Below are 23309 nucleotides of genomic sequence, written 5' to 3'. Positions count from 1 at the left end.
GCAATGTCTTAGATGTTCTTCGCCTACATGTTTTTCTTTGGTGTAAAATGCAATCACTGTCAGGAGTGAATAGCCGATATTTTCTGTTTGTGACTTGACCTCCTGTCTGCACCCAGCCAGCCTTCAGAACGGGGAACAGCTTCTGTTTTAATTGGGGTGTGACAAGAAATGCACTAAGGGGAGGGAGTTTGTTTCAGTCCATCACTGCCCCCACACATACACACATACATACACCCTGCTGTGGACCCCTGTGTCTGCTGCTCAGCCTGTCAGCCTGTGAGAGAGAGAAGGAGGGAGAGGGGACTAGAGTGCTGAAGTGAGGTATAGGCACACATTTTCTCAGGAATGCTGGGAGCTATCAGAAGTGACATGTAACCGTATCCTCTGTCAGATCTTAGACTTTATCTCAGCTCTGCTGTTGAATGCGCCTGGTGCTGATGTCTCCTGTCTGAAACTGAGAGCTTTGCTGGAAGCTGATCCTCTGCCTGCATCCCTGCAAGAACATTTTGATCAGGACATTTGGATGAATAAACATTTGTAAGAACCCCTGTGGTTTCACTATTAAGGGTATGCAGACAGTTAGGGGGTGCTTTAAAGACTTCCTGGGGGTCCCACTAGGAGAAGGAATGTTTCTAAACTAATGTTTATTTTTTATTGTCAGTTATCTTTCTAATTGACTGGGTGTTTAAGATTTTTTAGAAGTCTTTAAACCTAGTCTTTTAAATGTTAGATGAATAAAATCAAGAAACCCATAAGTTTGTAACTAACAGATATCAGAAAAAAATACAGTGATATAAAAGCAGGAACCCCTTCGATTCTCCACCACAATTAGGTATTTAAAAAAGCACTGACTGCAAACAAGAACACTAAAGGAGTATATGAGCCTTACAACTATTTTACTTTTTTTGTAGAACCTTGGCACACACCCGGACCTGAAATTACCCAGGACCAAAAACCAAAACTAATGACATTCCTGTCAGGGTCAGCTGTAGCCTATTTTGTGTTTAGTGATAATTAACAAAAAATAATGTACAGTAAACATGATTTTGAAATAATTGGGTACAGTTTATTCGACTGTCATGGAAAACATACCTGTTTAACATAGACAATCTTACCATACTTGTTTGTTATAATTGGCTTTGATCTTAGACATTATAAATTCATATTCTGTATTTTCCTAAATAACCTATGTTCCTAGCTGGTACTTTTCCACTCTGCTCATACTGCACAACAGATGACCTTAAATGGTCCAAGACCTTAGAAGGACATAAACAACTGGGTCAGACAAAACATCTCTATTAGGGCAGATAGGTCTGGTCCATTAGATCCACGCCTAAAACAGCACTCACACACACACACATTGTTTATCACATCCAAAGAACACAACAAGGACAGCAGCTGGCATGAGCATGTCACCCAAAACTGGCCAATTATACTCTGACAAGTGTGAAAACAACTTCTGTGAGATAAAGCTGAATATAAATATGACATGTTTCCGGATAACGGGGCTCGGCCTGACGGATTTCCTGCGGGAGCTCTGGCACTCCGAGTCCAGCGCTGCAATATACTCTACTTGTGACCACTAATAAATACTTTTTTAATAAACGATTTCTCCAGCTTGTTCTTGGGCTTCCAATGAAAAAACCGGGCTAACAATTGGTGCCGTGACCCGGATTGGCTGACTCTGAGACCGTGTCCGATCGAGGACTTCCGGAGCTGGTTGGAGGGGACTCTTCTTCAGACAATTCAAGGCGCCTAAAACACAAGGTGAGCAGAAAACCTCTTGTATCAAGATATGTGAAATTTCTGCACATTGGTCATTCTAAACTAAATTGTCTGAATTAGGATGTCCTCCGATCACTAAATCAAAAGCACAAAATTTGTGTCTGCAGGTTTACTAGGTGGTCACATGTAAAGTATAAACACATAGTCTCACATAGGGAGAGTCATATGTGTCCTAGTTTAGTACAATTTGGCCAAATAAAAGACATAAATTAAGATAACATAAATTCATCCTGTCTTCTAAATTGAATAGGAATTAGATGCCAATGGGCGGGGGTCTATTAGTCCGCTATCGCGGTGTGAGTAATCTCGGTATTACTGCATGACCGGATGTGAGTAATTTCTGCGCACAAGGGCGCTTGGACCTTTATCTGCAATCGGCGGTGGGTCTGTATTACTGCACTATAGGCGGCGTGAATAATTTCTGCGCACGAGGGCGCTTGGACCTTTATCTGCAATCGGCGGTGGGTCTGTATTACTTCACAATAGACTGTGTGGGTAATTTCTGCGCACAAGGGCGCTTGGACCTCTATCTGCAATCGGCGGTGGGTCTGTATTACTTCACGTTTGGTGGTTGGACTGTAAAATCCGCAATTGGCGGTGTGTCTGTTTTTGTTTTTTTCTCTCCGCAATCGGCGGTGGTTCTGCAGATGTTGTGCATAGACGATATACTAAGGGTTTATCTCTGCATAAGGACACAGGGCTAAGTTTTATTATTTTTCATGAAAATGTGGGGTGGTTTGCTACTTGGTACTGTGTTAGTGGAAGTGTATCGAGCAGTCGAGACTGATCGAGAATTCCTACACTGACACAGATCTCAAGTGGTTCTGTAAAAGGGGGGCATTGGAATAGAAAATAAAGGGGAATTTAGTTAGGGTGTTACAGAGATTGGTGAATTAAAATGAGTGAAGGGACTGGGAGAACCCCCAGCGATCAAGCGCACAGAGTAAAAGATTCTGTGTAGAAGCTTCTTGATCGGGTCCAACACTCGGGCATTGCGCCATTCACCCATTCTGATTAACACGTGTAAAACATTTAAACATGTCACAAATCATAGTTGAGAAGTGGAAAACAGGTAAACCCGGCTCATTGGGGTCGGTATTGTTTAACACCTTGACTAGATGGATAAAAAAGGTTCCAAGAGAAGATGAAAAAGGAGTGACTGAGAGATTTGTGAACTGGATGAGAGAAATGCAAGAGAGAGGAATGTTTGGGGGGGGTGAAAGTGCTCCACCGCTACTACGGGATTTCTCCATGTTTTCAAAACAAGCAACAGGCAGTAAGAATCAAGCAACAGCAAAACTAAAGGAGGCAGGTTTATTCCAGAAAGCAAGGGCAGATAAAGAAAAAAAAAAAAACATTTCTTGCAGACTGTCAGCATTTTTAGGAGAAGTTAAATTCTATATTCAGACGCAGTCCTCTGCACCACTAACACAGCATGTGCCAGACACAACGTCATCTTTTCCAGGGACACATCCTACTACACTAGAAGATAAGACACCTCTTCCCAACATCACGCATGCTCAATAACAGAAGCATGCCATTTAGCAAAAGAAAAAACTGACCATTTATACAGATTCAGCATAAACAGCTTAGGCTGTACATGTGGACATGTGTAATTGGAAAAGACAAGGTTAGTTATCCTTAGCTTTGTCATAAATGCTCTCACCCTAAGATTATCTCATCCCAACCCTGCTTCCTTCTTCCCCCATTCAGCCCTGAGAGTGAGGACAGATTCTGATTGATCATTGGCCTGTACTTAAAGAGTACCAGAGTTACATATAGTTATTTAGTCGAAAAATTTACAATGATAATGGAAGTTTTTACTAGAGCATTTATCATCAATTCAACAATTAATTTATTTTAAAATAAATTTGAATGGGAGAAGGGGCTGCACGGTGGTGTGGTGGTTAGCACCATAGCCTCACAGCAAGAGGGTTCCAGGTTTAATCCCCGCCTGGGGCCTTTCTGTGTGGAGTTTGCATTTTCTCCCCGTGTATGCGTGGGTTCTCTCCGGGTTCTCCAGCTTCCTCCCACCGTCCAAAAACAGGCATGTTAGGTTAATTGGTGACTCTAAATTGTCCTTAGGAGTGAGTGTGAGTGTGCATGGTTGTTTGTCTCGTTTGTCTCTATGTGTGGCCCTGTGATGGACTGGCGACCTGTCCAGGGTGTACCCCGCCTTTCGCTCGATGACTGCTGGGATAGGCTCCAGCCTCCCCCCCCCCCCCCCCCCCCCCGCTACCCGATTAACGGACTAACGGTATAGAAAATGGATGGATGGATGAATGGGAGAAATACCAAATTGAATGGACAATCTGAAATCCGCTTTTCAATGCACGTATCACAGTGAAGAGATAACAAAATAAAAAATAAAAAATCCAAAATAAATCCAGGAAGAACAGACTGTTTAAAACTAAACATTAGAACCAGTTTGTTGTTGAATTAAGATTTAACAGCTCTCTTAAAAAGTTAAGGTCAGACAAACAAACACAGCATTTAAATCTTTGATCCTTTAATTGAAAAACTGCCTGAACAAAAGATGTTCTACAAATTGAGACTTTATGATTTCCACCTGAAGCAGGTCTGAGACCGGACAGTCAGACCATATGACATATTAGAAAATATCAGGATTTAACAGCAAGGTCAGACAGATAGGTGTCAGACAGTTTCTTACCATCTTAAAGCATTAAAGGTTAGCCTTTATTGTGTTAGACATCACAGTAGCATGACTTAAAATTTAGCTGATCTAAATACTTCTCCTCTGCTTCTTTTAACCAATTCTGAGTTAATATTCATCATCAATATTTATATTTAATCTCATTAAACCATTTAACTATTTAACTGCAGCAGATCTATGAATCAATTGATCTGTTATCTTAACAGAGCAGCAAAGTGCTTTACAGAAAGGTTTAAAGTGACTTAGATTATTAGGAAATTAACAAAAACACGGCAATAAAAGGCACAACGAGAGTCAGATATCACCAATGAGTTTCTTAAAGAAGAAAACTCTAAAAGAAATTTAAAGACAGCTGCGCTGCAGTAAGTCTGACTCATAACAAGTCAAGTCAAGGTTTGTTTTCATGGCACATTTAAAAACAGCCACAGCAACCAGAGAGCTGTACAGCTGAACAATATATTAATACTATTAGCAAATTCTAACCCTGCAGATAAATATTAATTAATCTAACAATAAACATTGAATAAATTAGTGAAATGAAAACAAAAACAGTGTTTACAGTTAAAGACATGCCTCTATACCAAACATGTGTCACTGGAAAAGGAAAGGCTTTGTGACCTCAGCAGGCACCCCGGTTAAACACTTGAATCAATTACTCGAACTATATTATGCCATACTTGAACCAAAACAAGTTGCTATAGTCAAGTGCAGAGGACATCAAAAGGGAGATTGGAGAGTAGCGAGAGGCAACAATGCGGCAGATAAGGCAGCAAAAACAAAAGCAAGATATACTGCATTTAACCAGATGTCTCAGAAAACATTGGAGGTAAAATCACAACGAGAATTATGTTTAGAAAACATTAAAGAACTTCACGAAGCAGCGGCACCGTCTGAAAAGCAAGCATGGAACGGAAAAAATAAATAAAAAAGGATTCCACAAGACTCTGGAGGAATCATGAAGGCAAAATAGTAGCTCCAACTGGACTACTAAACTTGCTATGTCAAGAAGCACACAGTAGAGCACACTGTGCTAGCTCAAAAGTAACAGCGCTAATTTCACAACACTGGTGGCACCCCCACCTAAAAGACACAATAAAATATCTTGTGCAATCTTGTGAAATTTGCAAGCTGTTCAATCTCAAAGCAGGACTAGACAAGTTTCCCAGTACCTGATGCCCCTTGGAAGCAGATAGTAATTGATTGTACTGACATGGGAGCAGCAAACAGGACTGAAGGTAAACAATATCTTCTAGTGGGTGTGGATCCCTTTTTTAGATGGGTAGAAGCCACACCTACTAAAACCGAAAAAGGAAAAGAAGTCATTAAATGGCTTACAAGAGAAATTATTCCAAGATTTGGGGTACCAGAAGTGATAAGATCAGACAATGGTACTCACTCACTTTTCTAATGAAGAACTAAGAGAAGTAGAAAAAATGTTTGGAATTACACATAAGCTCGGTGCAGTCTCTCACCCAGCTTTACAAGGACTAGTGAAAAGAGCAAATAGAACCATCATAAAGGCCGAACAGAAGTCTGTGCAGACACACAGTTAACCTGGGCTGAAGCTCTACGTATTGTGTTAGCCTAAGATTTACTCCAAATGCCACCATGAATGTTGTCATGTTGTCCCACATGAGGTCATGCCAGGGAGGAAACACCCTGTCCATTTACAACTGCACCAACAGGCTCACCCCTTGTTGTACTACAGTATGGAAACTTGTGTGAATGTGAAACAACAGAATAACACGGTGATGAGGATATCTCAACAGGTTACATAAATACTCACCAAGGAAGAGGACCAGGAAAGTGAACAAACTTAACTGGTCCTCTCCTATATGGACAGGACGCAGAAGCTACAACACATTGTGTAAAGGTATGGTTGACTGAGAATAGACTGAGTAACTGGATCCACAAGGATCACTGTACTCAGGCTCAAGATCCTGCCGAAAGAACATTAACTGAGGTCCGGACTGACTTAGGAACCTCACCTACTGACAAAGACTAGACCACGGGGACTAAAACTCTATCAGAGACTGAACGGACCACTGACTATGAAACCAAAGGAAAACACTACTGTGGAGACTAGACTGTAGAACCACAGTAGCAGAAACAATAAAGGTTACAATAACTAATTTTCACACCTCTCCTGTGTGAAAGTCAGACATTAAAAGCTCAAGTGACAAAGAGCTACAACAATAATCTGGACACACCCTCTCTTCCCACCACGCCACACCAGGTGACTAAAAGATCTCTGAAAAATGGCAACAATCCACTTCAATTGCAATTTATTGAGAAACAATATGTACAATCCAATCTGTGCTCAGTCATGACATGTTGGTCAAAAGAAAAGGATATGAATGGGATGAATAAAATGTTCTGTGAGAACAGTTTTAATCATGTGTTCTGGTTCATTCGAGAAATTACACGGGAGATGACCCAAATTGTTTAATCTGGTGCAATCAATCAATGAATAAATCAATCAATCAAACTTTATTTTTATAACACTTTACATACAAGAAAATGTGGCACAAAGTGCTTCACAAGATAGAAGAAAATAAAACAAAGCAGTGAAACCCAAGGCCACATACAGACACACACACACACGCACATCTATACGTACACATACATCCACATACATCCACACATACTGGAAGAAAGAAGTAAAGATTAAGTAAAACATAATAAACTGAGGCAGAGCTGCTCAAAGTAAGGTAAAGCACAGAGCTTTGAACTGCACGATTAAAGGTCTAATTCATGTCAAGAAAAAAAAAAAAAGAAGGATCCTGAACAATTTAGCTAACATTCCAAAACTGCTACGAGCAAAGAAAAATATTACAAAATAATATCAAGAATCTGGGCCCTTAGGTCAAAGCATGCATGCAAGATAACAGTGATCAATAACCAACCAAAGATCTGATGTCTGACAACACAAGCACGATGCTGTGGCACTGCTAAGGAAAAAGTTAGCAGCACAAGGCCACAAGGCTCATCTAAAAAATAAATAAATGAGGAATTAAGACAAATAGAAAAATAGAATAAACCTTTGTCTTTGATTCTAATTTGTATGGAAATATGTTATTGTATCATGTGATGTTATAAGAAACTCTGATGTCACACTGTTGGTACCACATGAAGTGTTTCTAATTCAAATGAAAAAAAAATTAAAAATTAATGCTGATCCTGAACTGTCTGTGGATGGCTCAGCATCACGAAACACAGCCACTGGTAAGAATTAAATAGAATTTAGTATTAAGTAACAAGTGACAATTAAGCAGATCGTGCTGAAATTTTATCAAAAGCACTCTGAGTTGAATTAAGAGGACAGACAATATTTATCCCAAAAAGGTTAATCAGTTACTCATTGAGAAGAAATGGCTGCTTTCTTGATGCTGTACTGCTCCCAAAATGAAATCTAACCACAAACATTTCTGTCCTGCAGCAGCAACACAGGAGCAGAAACTGCAGTGGAAGAGTTCAGCAGAACTAACATACGGAGGAGACTAAGTCTCATCGGGGGGGTGGAGACACAACAATTAATCATAGTTTACTAACACTTCTCAAGTTTTTCCCAAAATTCTGTGAGTCTTTGTCTTCCTTTTGTCTTTTGTTCTATGTTGTCTCGTGTTTTGTCTTGGTGTTGCTGTGTTCTCTAAATGGTTTGAAGTTTTTTTCCACAGAAAAAGTTGATGGTACTGGATTTCTCATTAATGCTGTACAGCAGGTTGGTGAGTATTACGGTACTGTCCTAAAACATGGTTTCTATCAACTGGCCAGTTGTTTTGTTTTTCATTTAATTTATTTTTATTTTATTTTATTTTTTTTTTCGGTTTATTTATTTGTTTTTGTTTGGGGTTCATATGAAAACTTAATTGGTCGACCAATGAATACTGGGATTGAATCTGTTAAAAGGGAATTCCTGAATATAGAACATTGTGAAAATGAAATGTTGTGCTGCTCGGTTCTCTCCTGCTAACATTCATCCACAGCTTAAATTAACTGCATCGGCAGCAGAACCTCTACAGGACTCACAGCCAAGTGACTGACAAGACGTCAGTCTGAAATTCTGGGAGGCATGATCATCATGCCAAGATAATGGTTGAACAACCACACAACCTTCAACCACTGTCAACAAAATAATCTGAATGCTCTCCTGAATTGTCCCAAAGAAAAAGATTAGTTAGGGAAAACAGGTGGTAAAGACCCCTTTGTGGAAGTGAAGTGCTGGTAACCTCTCCTTCCTAGTTAGCTCAGACTGCTGAACTGAGGTTCAGCCAGAAGGACAACCAAACACCAAGCAGTGACAGGATTGGACCAGAAGAGACTGAGCTGCACTACACCACTCTGCACAATGTTATCATAAAATTTTCACTCAAAAGAAATTGTCAGTTTTTACACTACATCTATCATTACTCATCTGTTCTCAACAGGGTCATATCTTCATATTCACATCATGTTTAAATGTCTGTACTGTATTGTTTTGTGTGTTGTGTTTTGTGATGTTCCTATGTACTTTAATGATTTTAAGTAGACCAAGTACTAATCATAGCCAATCATAAATATGTCCATTGCCATTGGTGTGAATCGGCTGTTCGGAGCGGGACCTTAGGCACTGAAAGGTAATTAAGTGGTCGGTCGCCAAGGGGGAATGGGGCCATAGGAGAATTTTCCCAGATATCAGCCATCGGGTTTTTCGCTCCTATTCGCTGCGAACAGTGGACGATCCTGATGGTGATGTTAATTGCCTTAAGCACTTTTTGGGTTTCAATATTTTATGAATTGTTGTAGCTTAGTTAATTATTGTTATGTGTTGTAATGGTACTTATGGGTGAGCAGGGTCTTGCCACTGCTTAAACCACATATAGTTTTGGACCAAAATGAACTAAGATTCTACACAGAGATTGGGTTTGGGGCCACATACACACACTAATTTTAAGACATATTGAAACATTTATTGATTTATTCCTTGCATACACGTACAGGCGTGATACTTATAGCTTTTATGAAATGTGCTCATTGCAGAGTTATGATCAGTTGAGTAATGAAGGTTGAACTATTCTGGGAAAGAGGTTCTGTTCCCAGCATCATGATAAACACTCCTGATACAGAAAGGTTTAGCTAACGCATTACAATTGTTTTACACATGCATATGCAATGAAAACTTGCTTGCTGCTGATAATCGCAAAGAAGAACAGCTTACACATAACAGCTCACATAATGAACTTATATCAAAAGGGGGATAACAAGAATCTCCTGTCTGGTTGTGCTGGACCTCAAGGTAGTTGGCCACTTGCAGTTTGGGGACCTGCTAAGTTGGCTGCCGCTAACAGGTGTTACACAATACAGAATATAACGGTCCTACCTCATTTAGTTGACATGATTAAATCATGTCAAAAGGGGGAGTTGTTATAATTGGCTTTGATCTTAGACATTATAAATTCATATTCTGTATTTTCCTAAATAACCTATGTTCCTAGCTGGTACTTTTCCACTCTGCTCATACTGCACAACAGATGACCTTAAATGGTCCAAGACCTTAGAAGGACATAAACAACTGGGTCAGACAAAACATCTCTATTAGGGCAGATAGGTCTGGTACATTAGATCCACGCCTAAAACAGCACTCACACACACACACATTGTTTATCACATCCAAAGAACACAACAAGGACAGCAGCTGGCATGAGCATGTCACCCAAAACTGGCCAATTATACTCTGACAAGTGTGAAAACAACTTCTGTGAGATAAAGCTGAATATAAATATGACATGTTTCCGGATAACGGGGCTCGGCCTGACGGATTTCCTGCGGGAGCTCTGGCACTCCGAGTCCAGCGCTGCAATATACTCTACTTGTGACCACTAATAAATACTTTTTTAATAAACGATTTCTCCAGCTTGTTCTTGGGCTTCCAATGAAAAAACCGGGCTAACATTGTTATTCATGCTATAATTTCTATATTCCCAAAGTCTTATCCCAGAGTCATGTGTTGTCTGGTTAAGACTGGTTTAGTTTTGCAGCCTTGTATGTAAGAAAAGCATTGGATTGTATTTAATTTTGTATGGATCAAATGAACATAAAATAGAGGTGTCAGTAAGCGTGGTGTTGAGGATGGAACCAGATGTGGAACTTTAAAATAACTTGATTTATTAACAAAAGAAAAGCACAAGGCAAGAACAAAAGACACAGCTGAGCCAGATATCAAATATCTTAAACTGTGGAAAATAAATAAAACCAAAACAAGACTGATTAAATAACGATGCAAAACCTGACCTGACAAAACTGAAAATCCGTGACTTGATCATGAGAAGTAAAGTGAGGATTCAGCAATGAGTGAAGGAAAACCTGGAAACTAAATACTGTGGAGATGTGATTAGTGATGACATGCAGCTGTGGAACAGAAAGCAGGTGACTTGAGTGAACTAAGTGACAGGGGAAAAAACATGACAAAAAATTAACCTGGAAACATGACAAAAACCTGAAAACATGATAAAGAACCTGAAAACAAGAGAATCAAAACATAAAACTTGACAAGGGGGTTATCATGTGTGAACAGAATATCATGTGAGGGAATAACAAGAGAATCTAGCTAAAGTGTTGTCTGATTGGTCAAATTCCAGGAGGTTTTTCTGGAGGACAGGGAGAGTAATGATGGTGACTCGTGAATGTGTAATACTACAGTTGAATAGCACAGCAACAAATGGAAACAATTCAGTTGTCTTGAGTATAAATTTATTTGCACAAAATGTTTTTAGCCTGTTTAGTTTTACTGAGTGTAACCATGTTGTTTGTACAGTACTACAATCCATTCATATGTCTAATGCCAACACAACACAAACATTTGAAACAGTTTCACTTACTGCATGTGGTTCAAACGTGTCCCCTTTTAGTGTTTGAACAGCCTCAACTTTTAGCTTTAATCTCCCCACAAAGCCAGTGTAATACTGGCTCTTGATCAATTTGCCCTAACAACCAAAAACTGATTTCTTGAAGACATCCCCGAAGCAAAAACAAAGTACCATGCTCTGAAAAGTTGTTGCGTATCACTCGCTCCTTGTGATGTGATAACTTCTGCCGTTAAAATGCTTGCGGTCGATAACATGCTCGCTCTAACCCTGTGTGCACCCACTCCCTAAAAGGGAAGCCTGTTTTTCACTCACTGTGAAGTTTGAGTAAAAAGTTGTAGAAAAAAAGTCTGCAGCAGATCTATGAAACAATAAATATAATTTAATATGTTCTCTTAACAAAGCAGCAAAGTGCTTTATAGAAAGGTTTAAAGAGAGTTAGATTATTAGGATATTAACAAAAACACAGCAATAAAAAGTGTTACGGGAGTCAGATATCACCAATGGCTTTCTTAAATAAGAAAACTCTGAAAGAAATTTAAAGACAGCTGCGCTGCAGTTAGTCTGAGTCATAACAAGTCAAGTCAAGGTTTGTTTTTATGGCACATTTAATAACAGCTGAACAAGTGAAACAATACATCAATACGAAATAGCAGTTGCTAACTCTGCAGATAAATATTAATTGAATTAAATGGTATAACAGTGAATAGAATCAGTGAAATAAAAATAAAGACACTGTTTACAGTTAAAGAGATGCCACTCAACCAGATTAACAGACATTTTAAATAATTACAGGTCTGAGTTGCTCTGATTGGAAAAAGTAGATAAATCCATTTATAAGAAAAGTTTTTGTGACCTCAGCCAGCAGCCAAGCATGGAAAAAGAAAGGAGCCACAAGACAAGACTTGATCAATGAAAAAGGAAAATAAGTCATTAAATTACTTACAAAATCAATTATTCCAAGATTTGGGGTACCAAAAGTCATAAGATCAGACAATGGTATTCACTTCTCTAATGAAGAAGAGAAGTGGAAAAATGTTTGGAATTAGACATAAGCTTGGTGCAGTCTCTCACCCAGCTTCACAAGGACTAGTGGAAAGAGCAAATAGAACCATAAAAAAGGTCTAGTCTGTGCAGACAAACAGTTAACTTGGGTTGAAGCACTCCCTATTGTGTTATTCAACCTAAGATTTACTCTAAAAACCAACAAGAATCTTGTCATGAGGTCTTGACAGGAATAAAAATGCTCTGTCCATTTACAACTGCATCAACATACTCACACCCTGTCTTACTACAGTATGAAAACTTGAATATAGAATAAACATGAATATAGAATAGAATAGAAATAGAATATAAAAATACTTTATTCATCCCCCAGTGGGGGAAATTCAAATTAGTCGAGTAGCTCAAAAAATCATAAATATTTACAATGATTACATACTAGACAACAACAATAATAATAATGAATGACAAAATAAATACATTTGAGAAGAACATGTCAGCAGTCACTATTAAAAAGCCTTATGGCTGTGGGGACAAAGGACCTCCTGAACCTCTCAGTCCTGCAGTGCATTGAGATGAGCCTCGTACTGCAGCTGCTCCTCTGACAAGCTAGGATGCTGTGGAGAGAATGTTTAGTATTCTCCTCATCTGTTGCTCCACCACAGCACTGAGAGGGCCCAGCCTTCTACCTACAACAGAACTGGCCTTTTTTTTACCAGTTTGTCCAGGCGCCTACAGTTTTTGTCTGTAGTGCAACTCCTCCAGCAGACAACAGCATAGAACAGTGCACTCTCAATGATAGTGTGATAAAACATGCATATCATATCACTACAGACATTGAATGATCTGAGCCGTCTCAGGAAGACGAGACGGCTCTGGCCCCTCCTGTACACTGTTTCTATGTTGGCAGACCACTCCAGTTTATTATCCAGCACCACCCACAGGTATTTGCAGGTCTGAACAGTCTCTATCTCCCCTCCATCAATGCAGACTAACTGGTATGCAGTTTTAGATCTCCTGAAGTCCACCACCAGCTCTTTGGTTTTGGTAGTGTTCATGAGCAAAAAGTTATTTTTGGTCCAGCCATAGAAGTACTCCACAAGGTCCCTGTGCTCCTTCTCCTGTCCACCGCACACACATGCCACAACATCAGAATACTTCTGTATGTGGCAGGACTTTGAGTTGTACCTGAAGTCTGAAAAGAAAAGGAGCCAAAACAGTATCCTGGGGAGCCCCAGTACTGCATTCCAGTGTTCCAGAAACACATCTCCCCATCCTGACATACTGTAGTCTGGCAGTCAGATAGTCTATAATCCATGATGTCAGGGAGGGGGCCACACCCATTCCTAGAAGCTTATCTTTCAGTATGGGAGACTGTATGGTGTTGAAGGCACTGGAGAAGTCAAAGAACATGATTCTCACATATGAACCAGGCACATCCAGAACCAAGCATATGCCCGATACATATACATATATTATATACATATACACATGATGGAAGGAAGAAGTAAAGCTTAAGTAAAACAAAATAAACTGAAGGCAGAGCTGCTCTAAGTAAGGTAAAACACAGAACTTTGAACAACACAATTAAAGACCTAATTCATGTCAAAGGAAAAACAAGAAGGATCCTGAACAATCTAACTAACATTCCAAAACTGCTAAGAGCAAAGAAAATTATTACAAAACAATATTAAGAATATTGGCCCTTAGGTCAAAGCATGCATGCAAGGTAACCAAACCAAAGATCTGCTGACTATACAACACAAGCACAATGCTCTGGCACTGCTAAGGAAAAAGTTTGTGCCACAAGGGTAGCCTCAAAAAAACAAATAACTGATGAATTAAGATAAATAAAAATGAACAAAATAAACCTTTGTCTTTGAGTCTACTTTGTGTGGATAGATGTTATTGTATCACGTGATGTTATAAGAAACTCTGATGTCACGCTGTTGGTACCACATGAAGTGTTTCTAACTGTTTCAACTAGAGCAGAAATAACTTAAGGCTGATCCTGAACTGTCTGTGGATGGCTCAGCATCACAAAATACAGCCACTGGTAAGAATCAAAGAGAATTTAGTATTACGTAACAAGTGATTAAGTCGATTATGCTGAAATTTTATCTGAACTCTCTGAGCTGAATTAAGAAAGGACAGAAAATATTTATCCCAAACAGATAAATCAGTTACTCATTGAGAAGAAATGACTGCTTTCTTGATGCTGTGCAGCAACACAGGAGGAGAAACTGCAGTGGACGAGTTAGGCAATTAACATACAGATGAGACTAAGTCTCGTCAGGGGGGTGGAGATACAACAATTAATTATAGTTTACTGAAACTTTTCAAGTTTTCCCAAAATTCTGTGTGAGTCTTTGTCTTTTTTTGTCTTTTGTTCTATGTTGTCTTGTATTTTGTCTTTGTGTTGGTGTGTTCTCTAAATGGTTTGAAGTTTTTTTCCACAGAAAAAGTTGATGGTACTGGATTTCTCATTAATGCTGTACAGCAGGTTGGTGAGTATTACGGTACTGTCCTAAAACAAGGGTTATATTAACTGGCCAGTTGTTTTGTTTTTATTTTATTTATTATATTTTTTTTTTGGTTTGTTTATTTGTTTTTGTTTGGGGTTCATATGAAAACTTAACTGGTTGACCAATGAAAACAGGGACGGAACCTGTAAACTCTCCTGCTAACATTCATCCACAGGTTAAATTAACTGCATCAGTAGCAGAACCTCTACAGGACTCACAGCCAAATGACTGACAAGGCGTCCATCTGAAGTTCTGGAAGGCATGCCCATCATGCCAAGATGATGGTTGAACAACCACACAACAAAATATATCTGAATACTCTCCTGAATTGTATCAAAGAAAAACATTAGTTAGGGAAAAAGGGTGGTAAAGACCCCTTCGTGGAAGTGAAGTGTTCGTAACCTCTCCTTCCGAGTTAGCTCCAGATCAGACTGCTGAACTGAGGTTCAGCCAGAAGGAGAACCAAACACCAGGATTGAACAGGATTGGACCAGGATTGGACCACAAGAGACTGAACTGCAGTACACCACTCTGCACATGGTTATCATAAAATTTTCACTTGTCAGGTTTTACACTACTTGTATCATTACTCATCATCATTTCTTAACAATGGGGCCATAGGAGAATTTTCCCAGATATCAGCCATCGGGTTTTTCGCTCCTATGCACTGCGGACAGTGGATGATCCTGATGTTAATGTTAATTGCCTTAAGCAATATTTGAGTTTCAATATTTTTTCAATTTTTGTAGCTTAGTTAATTATTGTTAATTGTTGTTGTTATTGTGATGGTACTTATGGGTGAGCAGGTCCTCAACACTGCTCAAACCACATATAGGTTTGGGCCAAAATGAACTAAGATTCTACACAGAGCTTGGGTTTGGGGCCACATACATAATAATTTTAAGAAATATTAAAACAGTTATATATATATTACTTACATACACGTACAGGCGTGATACTTATAGCTTTTCAAGAACTGTGCTCATTGCAGAGTTATGATCAGTTGAGTGATGAAGGTTGAACTATTCTGGGAAAGAGGTTCTGTTCCCAGCATCATGATAAACACTCCTGATACAGAAAGGTTTAGCTAACGCATTACAATTTTTTTACTATTTACACATGCATATGCAATGAAAACTTGCTTGCTGCTGATAATCGCAAAGAAGAACAGCTTACACATAACAGCTCACATAATGAAGTCATATCAAAAGGGGGATAACAAGAATCTCCTATCTGGTTGTGCTGCACCTCAAGGTAGGTGGTGATTTGCAGTTTGGGGACCTGCTAAGTTGGCTGCCGCTAACAGGTGTTACACAATACAGAATATAACGGTCCTACCTCATTTAGTTGACATGATTAAATCATGTCAAAAGGGGGAGATGTTATAATTGGCTTTGTTCTTAGACATTATGTATTCATATTCTATATTTTACTAAATAACCCATGTTCCTAGCTGGTACTTTTCCACTCTAGTCATACAAACGCAATGTATGTCCTTGAACGGTCCAAGACTTTAGGATGACATAGCGAGACAAAACAACAGACAAAGCATCTCTATTGGGTTAGATAGGTCTCACACACACATTGTTTATCACATCCAAAGAACACAGGTAGGACAGTGGTTGGCCTGCTCATGCCACTAAAAACTGGCCAATTATACTCTGTCAAGTGTGAGTACAACCTCTGTGAGATAAAGCTGATTATAAATATGAAATGCCTCCAGATATCAGGGCTCGGCCTGACGGATTTCCTGCGAGAGCTCTGTCTCTCCGAGTCCAGCTCTGCAATGTACTTTACATGTGACCACTAATAAATACTAATATACTAATATATGAAATAATAATAATATTTAACTTCTCCAGCTTGTTCTTGGGCTTCCAATGAAAGAATCGGGCTAACACCAGTATGTGACAGTTATTCAAAAAATATATTCAATCAATTTAGTATAATTAAAAAACAATGCCTTGCTTTACAATGGTCTGTTGATGCCTGTTTGAGGTCTAAATGCCCATTAGTTCATGTACTGCTAATACTGCAAACGTTGTTGAACCCCACTGCTGTTTGCTTTCCACTCAACCAAACAAGATAAAATGCTGTTATCAAAACCCCCTCTGAAAGAAAGCACTCAGCCACCAGAAACTCCAAAAATAAGGAAGTGAAATCCTGCCTTCTGTCCAATAATGATGCCTGACTGGGGACAATTTATGAATGATATTGTGGAGCACCTCACACAATACATATTAAAACTGGTGTGTTAAAGTCCTTTCTTTGCTTGCAGACCCACTGATGTGTCCTGTAGCAACTTGCGTGGGGCTTGTTACTAGACTTTGTAGGTTAGCACAAAACAAGAGAAACACTTGTGCATGTATTGTGGTGAGGGGGTTAAGTGTTTAAGTGCTGTCTTGGAAGGTGTTCTGTTATGCTGCTCCCTTGAATACAGCCTGACTCCATCTCCTCCTCTAGCACAGGTAAGATACTTCTTCCAAATACTCTGGGCAAAAGGGGTTTTGATCAGATAAAAGTTTCAGACATTTCATTGAGAAGATGTTTTTATTTTTACTAAAGTTTTACCTAAAATTTTACTTCCATCTTATGTTGTTCTAATTCTATTTTTATCCAGAAGACCACTGAGACATAAAGCAAAATGATAAATAACATTTACTTGTCTTGATCCCCACATTACCAAGAGATGGCAGTTTTCCCTCCTCTCAGTTAAAGTAACCCGAGACACTGTTTGTCTAAGTCAATATGTGTGTATAACTTGTGACTTATGGTTTTCCATACATTTACTCGAGCAGTAGAGCAGGGCCACTGAAGCTTGCCCTTATTTCTTATTAAGGAGCCACTGAGGGAAACTAGGGGCCAATAAAGGGCTGGCACAAAGAGACCCAGTTCTGATTGACATTTTTGATTTGCATTTAGAAGACAAAAAAGCTAAACAAGAAAACTTCTACTAATACAATAGATAGAACGCATTGTAGGGGAATAAAAACAACTTTGTAAATCACATCTGCTATGGCAAAGATTAAGAAAAATTACTCACCAGATACTCCCTAAGAAGAGCTTGTTCAATTTTCCTCTTGTGAATGTCCCCTGAAGTTTTTTTCATTCTTGAGATTTTAAGTCAATTGCCTCTTTTCAGCTTATTGTATTGCTTTCGTTCAGACTGTTAACAAATAAGAGGGTGGAATATGTGGTAGAAAACAGAAGCCTTTATCATTCAAAATTTATATTGCAAACATATTTCTGGAGCCTGTGTGTATCAGTATACATCCAAACTGAAACTTGAAAAAGTTTTAAAAACTTCTACCCTGCACTAGTCATACTAGATCAATTTAATAATTGATACAGCCCTGCATTCATTTGTGTTTTCACAAGTAAACCTTAACGGTGAATACAAAAGAGATTTATGGGTCAATCATCCTGCCAAACACCTACCAGGGGTGAAAATAAATAAAGCATTTTATTGATATTCCAATCTCTTAAACACGTTCATCATTTTTAGCCTATTTCAAAATCTTCACATTCTAAAACACTGTATGATATTTAGAATGTTTGTTTCAGCAGAATAGATGATGGCTGGGTAAGGCTTCAGCAATAAATGAAAACCACTGGTGTTTAGGCTGATTTGAAACCTCTGTGTAGTTCCTCTGTATTTTATTTCAGAACTTTTTCAAATACTGGATACAAGTCTCAAATGACACAATATTGTCTCTAAAACTAATATCACAGCCATGTTAAGATGTTAATTAGCTAATTAGCTCATTTTTAACGGGATCCTTTTGTTTCTCTTCAGTCCACCTTTGTAGTTTCACACACTTTCATCAGTAAAAGACAGCAAATGAGTCAATGCAGCAATCCTCAAATACCAGGTCTGCTGTTGTGTCACTGGCTGTTGTTAGTGTTGCTGTTGCCATACGCCCAATTTGTAGGGCACCACTTGTCTTGCTGTTTGTCTGGTGGCTCTTGTGAGGTGGAGATGGGGGAGAGGTGAGCCAAGCATTGTGACAGAAAATAGAAAATTAAAAATTCCTTTGTGAAGTGCAGTCTTTGTTGATCAGGTGTGAACCGCAGAGATCAGTGCAAGAAGAGGTGGAGGGAGCAGACAGCTACTGCAGCCCTACATCTCGCCCCTCCTCTACAGCACACCAGCAGGAACAGGGGCCCAGGGTTCCTGCTGGTGTTCAGGGTTCCTACTGGCCTGGGCTGTTACCAGACCAGTCGGGACAGCCATGCTGCTGTAGGGGGAAGGGCTGCGTAAAGGAAGATGAATGGAAGACGGGGGATTGAATCAATGTCACTTGGACATATTTCATACGTTTAACATTTTGGGAACACTGATGAATCTATTTATCTTACTATAGTTCAGATACAGACTTGTTATTTTACAAAGCTGCTTATTGATTAATGTAATGGCATACTGTTTCACCATTCACCAATCAGCATAGCTTTTTAAACTGAAAAAACAAATATATTAATGTAGGATATATAGAGAACTAACAAGTATTTATTGTGGATCTTTCCAATTGTCAAAATGAAAGGTAAGAGCCTGCAAACTGTCTTCAGCAAGTTTCTCCACTGATATTCTGTGTAGTTTCTCTACACACTAACATAGCCAATGCTGCCACTAAGATGCTTCACTGTAGAAAGTGTATTATAGTCTTTATGATTATTACTTGGTCTTCGCTGGATGCATTTCTTCGAGATATACCCAGGGATTTATTTCCCTTTCTTTGTTTTATCTGAGCAGGAAATAATTTTTTGTATTGCCTTCATCTTTTTAAATGCAATTTGGTAAACTTCGAGCAGGCTGTTCTGTGCACAGAACGTACAGGAGCTTCTGTATTACACTTCTGCCATAAAGCCTTGATTGATATACTGCTGCTGACATGGGCATCTTTTTGATAAGTTCTCTCATCTCTAGTAGAGTCAGCGCTGTTTTAGTTAACAATGGGTTATTTGCGACGAGGATGTCTCAACGTGTCAGCTCATTTATGTGAACAATGGAAGCTTCCTATCTGGGAGCCACTTGTTTTCTTTATATATCTTTTTTTTTTTTTAAATATGCAATAGAATAATACCTGCACTCCTTGACAGGACTCATACTCTCAGTGAAGTCATTTTCACACATGAACACTGGCTATTTTCAGGAGAAAGTGCAAACAATCTGGTCTGGACTTTTTCAGAACTGTCTGTTCATACAAGCACATCACAGTGGGAGGCTTTCTGCTGGAGATGGGCACAGGTGTGGGGGAACAGTTCCTCGGAAAGGGTGAACTTTTACCAGCACACGTACCTGTTCACTTGCACAGGGGCAGTGGATGCTTCTGAATATTTGGTTACACGTTCAAGGTACATGGCTGATGTTACAGAGATTTTACAAGGGGCTGGGTGGAAAAAGCAAATTTCGCAACAGTCGCTCTGGACAGAGATTTTCCACCCAGCCCCTTGTAAAATCTCTGTCCAGAGCGACTGTTGCGAAATTTGCTTTCTTGTAGGCCTCTGCTCCTGAACATCTCTTGAACATTTTAGGAGGGCAGTATGTGTGTGAAAATTGACTCATTGTGTCAAGCAATGAGTCAGATGTGATTATGTATGGTTTAGTCATCATAAATATATGTATATGGAAAGTAGGAGATAGCTTTGAAGGTAATAGAAAATGACATATTTAAGATCCTGTGGGACTTTCAGATCCGCACTGATAAACAGATGTGAGGGCTTGTGATGGTTGACATCTGCAGAAAAAAGTAGTAGTGATAGATGAAGTGATTCCACGAGACAGCAACCAGATTTGAGTTTGTGAAAAAGAGGATAGCTCAGACGTGGGGGGTTGGGGTTCTGGGTAGAGAGATGTAGTCTGTGCATGTGGCACCATGACCATGTCAGTGCATTTGAATGTCTCCACAGCAAAAGATTCTACGGTATGAAAATTAGCTTTATTGGCCTTTAAGAACATTGTGGTCAATAGGCCTACTTTTGTCAGACCTGGACTTTAGAAGGACTCAGATGCAGAGGGATGACCGTCAAGGCAGATTTTACAGGAATATCTCCAATACAGAGTGACAAAATAACAAGCTATGAAATTGATTCTATGAAGTCTATAAAAATCATTAAAGAAAAATAATCAGGAAGAAATAATCTAATAAACAAAAAGGAGGGAATAACCATAAAAGACAAGAGGACAAACAACAGAAACTCACTCCGCTAAGAGGAAGACAAATAGCTAAGAACTGTGAACTCAAAATCACTCTGTAAGAAGGAAAACCAAACTCAGTACTAAATAAAAACAAAATATAAAGCTCTCCTGAAAATTGGAGGCTCAACAAACTCCAAGTTTATCTATAACAAAAAAAATAATTTAAAAAATCACTCCAAAAGGAGGCTATCAAATTGGCTATGAAACTATGAAAATAAACTATGAAACTTACAAACAAAAATCACTTGCAAGGAGGCAAATAGATTCCAGCTTAAGTAACTTGGGAAAATGATGCAGAAATTACCCTGTGGAAAACATTTTCTTTACAACACGTTGAGAATAGCTGATGATACTCCTAAATGTGTTCATATAAGCTCTGCATGTATCCATATGTATCCACAATAGCCAGGAGAGAGCGGAAAGACGCATACAAATCAGCAGAAATGACAAACTCTCACCAGTGCACACATGCACAATGCCAGCAAATGCTCAATTGCTGGCACGTTCATACATTGTCTCATACGTTGATGTTCTGGAGACTTTATTAACAGGCTAAGTAGAAGTATGTGCTAGCAGTCTGGAGTAAATATTGTAGGTATCTGTGTTCCCATATGCCTCTGTTCTGGAACATGTCCAGAACTTTTCAGGACTCAAGTGCATGTGTTAAAGCGGTTTTCATGTAATAAATCTGCTAAAGTGAGTAACGAATTCTCAAGGTCAGAGTTTCTTTCAATCCGTTTCCCTCCCCTTATGCATGTCAAATCTTTCTTTTAGAGAAGCAAAAATTAAGAGTGAATTTGTGTTGTTTTAAGTACCAGAATCTTTTGTTGTGCAATTCTATAATGTCCATCAAAGAACACTTATGAAAACACAACTTTTGTGTATGGGTGTGTGGTGTATTGGGGATGGTCGCCTTCAAACAGCCTGTGTGTAAATGATGCAGGAAGAACTCTGCTGATACAGACTTGGTCGAACACAGAAATCTTTATTGTCAACCAGGTCCGTATCAGAATGACAGATTGATGCATCAAGTCTGCAGAGATGTGTCAAGCCCGGATTCCCCAAAATCTCTGGCTTACTGAGGGCGCGGTCTTCGTTAAGTAGAATCTGCCTGATCTTAATGACCTTGAAGATGTTGCATGTTCCCATCAAGAAGCACAAAGCCCGGACTTTGAGCCTATTCTTCGACAAACTAACTGGGGAGTATGTTATTCTTAAAATGTCCTGATTTATACCCATGACTCCCTTACACTGCTGGCTTAGAGTACTTTTGCTTGTATTAGAGCTTGACCATGTTATCTGACAGTATGTAGGTATCAGTATGTACATCGATTGATTAGGATTATGATTTGGTATAGTCTCATGCAGCAAAATAAACAAAGAAAAAAGTATATATATATTTTATCAATCCTGAAAATTGTAAACATTCACTGAAAGGGTTTCATCAACCAATATTGTTTGTGTTGAAAAAAAAATAAGATGCTGACATTTTGCCATACAGTCATTAATGTAAAATCACATCAAAAACTAATAATGCAAGGACCCAAACTCTGACCCCACTTATAGAGCTTTCTCATTTTTGCATTTGTTTTCAACTGGATTATTCTAGTTATTAAATCAGGTTAGCAATTTTTGTGAAAAGTTAAATCTCAGAAAAATATACAAAAGTTTAAGAATGTCTCAGTTTTTGGCTGCAGTATCAATCAATTGTCACAAAGGAGTGTAACGAAAGGAGTGTTTATTCTTCATGGTCAGGGAGAAGTCAGTGTAGTTCAAGCCCAAAGGAGGTGCATCTGTGAGGGCTAACACTTTGTTACACACACATGTGCTTGGAAGAATATTGACAATGGAATATCTGAGTCTCATACAAAATATTATATGGGATATACTTGCTTTACATCAATGTCATTATTGGGAAAAGAGCTACTATTTACAAAGAGGATTTTAAACTCTGGCGACTTCACATTTGATGAATCAAATGAGAAGAGCATTCACACAATTTGTTTATATGGATACAGTGGTGGAATACTTGATACTTCATCAAATGACATACTGAAATAAATCAGCATATTTGTTCAAAAACAAGAACAAAAATTGCAAAATTACCAATGGAATGATGGGCTGACTATTGTATTTAAACTAGCTATCTGAAACTCCAATCCCAAAGTTAAGAGGCCGAGAAGTGTAGTGAAAATAGTGCTAATAAAAGAAAGTGTCTACATTTGTCATTCTGTACACTTTTATGTTTCACTCTATATAATACAAACAGGATTATCATTCATGTT

General features: G+C 38.8%; 1 pseudogene; it reads right to left on the bottom strand.

Moving 5' to 3' along the window:
• LOC140309267 (ectonucleoside triphosphate diphosphohydrolase 2-like) overlaps positions 1-17937 on the bottom strand; it is a 34577-nt pseudogene extending 16640 nt beyond the window's left edge.
• Positions 17938-23309: the final 5372 nt, after the last annotated feature.

The sequence above is a fragment of the Leuresthes tenuis genome, unplaced genomic scaffold, assembly GCF_036924035.1.
Source record: "Leuresthes tenuis unplaced genomic scaffold, fLeuTen1.0.hap1 SCAF_6, whole genome shotgun sequence".
Taxonomy (NCBI): Eukaryota; Metazoa; Chordata; class Actinopteri; order Atheriniformes; family Atherinopsidae; genus Leuresthes; species Leuresthes tenuis.
Note: the sequence above shows the minus strand (reverse complement) of the source record. Positions and strands in the feature narration are given on the sequence as shown.